A 2,076-nucleotide genomic window follows, 5' to 3' on the forward strand; every position below is an offset into this window, starting at 1 on the left:
TGTGTGTCCAGTCTTGGAGAATCTAATCTCTAAGGCAGCATGAAACCAAAAGTCTTTCATGTATTTGCATTAGTGACCATCGTCATCTAAGCGCCAAAGCAGCGATTAATTTTCTCCTGTTTACATTGTATTATTACACATTTGCTGTGGCTGCCAGTTTAATATGTTGCGCATCTTTTTTTTGGTCTCATCCCTTATTGTAGATTCAATGTCATCCCTTTGTTGTCTCAAAATGCAATCAATGAAGGTCCTCCCACCCCATCCACTGAAAGTCAAAGCCAACCTATCTGGGGCCACGCTGAGCTGTTCTGTCAAATCTGAGAATCAAGCCCATATTTCTTGGAGTCATGTTGTGCAAGTCCTCACTCCAGGTTGTGTGTGCTCCCGCACCTAATATACAAAGTATCTATTGAAATATGCATGAGAGCCATGATGGCTGCACTAAAAATACACTCAAGCTGGGAATACATTGACAGCTCTGTTATTGAGCTCTCCTTGAGCTTCTTCTGTCACGACAGCCACAGATCGCTCTCAAGGCTCATGTATTATCAAAAACATGCAACACCTCTTACGCGTTGTTCTTCTGACACAGTTCCCCGCTCACACCGACAACCACTCTTATTTTGCCTATCTCTGTCTCTCTCAAACTAAAGCACGTGTTGTTGTTGTTTTTTATCCAGCCTGCGTGTTCTTGAATTACAAAAAAACAGCTTTAAGTTGAAATAAATCCATTGCTTTACCTTGAAAACAATACACGGATGGGTTAAAACAGCTAAATAGAGCTATATCATTGACCCATTCCTGGGTCAAATACGAGCCGACCTGACTTGAGTTAACTTATCACACCAGGGTTGGGTTTCAGGTTTTAACCCGCATTCTGGATTTTTTTCAACCCAAGCACAAGTCAAAGTAACATATAATTTGTATCACAGTTCTACGTTTCAGATAATCACTGAACAAAGGACAAAGTGTAGAAATATAGCCGTTGTCCCTTTAAATCCCAAATGACCTTTGATTAACCAGGTTTTGTATTCCTCTTTAACTAGTTAAGCCCAGGCCAAGTTGTTGCTTTACATTGAGAAATTGTTTAAATAGACCATCTAAAAACCCTATCAGGTTGTCATGTTCATAGCTATTGCTATGACTCTGTTCCTGCTGCTGACATCACCCTCTGCTCTCTGGCAAGTTCCCCTGATTGCATGCACCTGTTTCTGTCTGGTTACTGTTTTTATATCGCCTGTGTGTGACACTATTTAAGCCTTGCTCCTTGTTATGGTGCCAGATTCTTGAAAACCTTTAAATGAGTCGACCACCCAGCGTCCCTAGCCTGCCTACCTGTGAGTGACCCTGTTCATGATTTTGGATTTCTGCCTGTTTGCTTCTCCCTTCTCGGACTCTCCAGTCTGTTTTCGGTATCTGGACAAGACCTTTGCCTGTCGCCTGACTCTGCTTCGCCCTTCTGTACTTCTGCCTGTCAGATTGTTTTGGATTACTGACCTCGGACTGGATTCTGGACTCCGCCTGTTGGATTGCCCCCACTGGTGCCTCTGCCTTTCTCTGTCAGCATGTGTATGACCTTGGACTGTCACAGGATTGCCACTCCACTGACTAACCGCTTCTGGGGTGAACTTCTGAATCTGCATCAAGCTCACACATTGGAGTCTCTGTCCATTACGGAGCCTATTAAGGTTAGTGGCTATCTGGATTCTCTACATTTCCTCCTGAGAAAATTATCAGCCACTAATCTGTCTCTCTCCTCTGCAGAGCTGCCAGTACCAGTTCCTGTACTTTCCTGCACCAGCTACGTATATTTAAATAAAATTGTTAAACGTGCTTTGGTGTTGTCTGAGTTCTTAACACACCTAAAATTGTCATTTGTTTTTGTTGTTTTTTGGACTTTTCAAATCAGCTGAGTCCACTCCTCAACCACCACCCAATCAGCTCAATCATCTTCCAGCCACCACTGTGCAGCTGATCAGATCCACCTGCTGCAGTTAATTAGAGTCAACTCTACTCACCTGTTCCCCCGGCTACATTTACCTGCCTCAGCCAAAGCTTCCTGGCCAGAACATCTCA

General features: G+C 43.5%; 1 long non-coding RNA gene across 1 annotated transcript; it reads left to right on the forward strand.

Annotated features, from left to right (window-relative positions):
• Window positions 1–1,330: 1,330 nt before the first annotated feature.
• Window positions 1,331–1,833, forward strand: LOC110369047. The gene is made up of 2 exons (XR_002428648.2): window positions 1,331–1,688; window positions 1,765–1,833. It is a non-coding gene; the product is annotated as an uncharacterized LOC110369047 (long non-coding RNA).
• Window positions 1,834–2,076: the final 243 nt, after the last annotated feature.

This window comes from Fundulus heteroclitus, chromosome 7 (assembly GCF_011125445.2).
Source record: "Fundulus heteroclitus isolate FHET01 chromosome 7, MU-UCD_Fhet_4.1, whole genome shotgun sequence".
NCBI lineage: Eukaryota > Metazoa > Chordata > Actinopteri > Cyprinodontiformes > Fundulidae > Fundulus > Fundulus heteroclitus.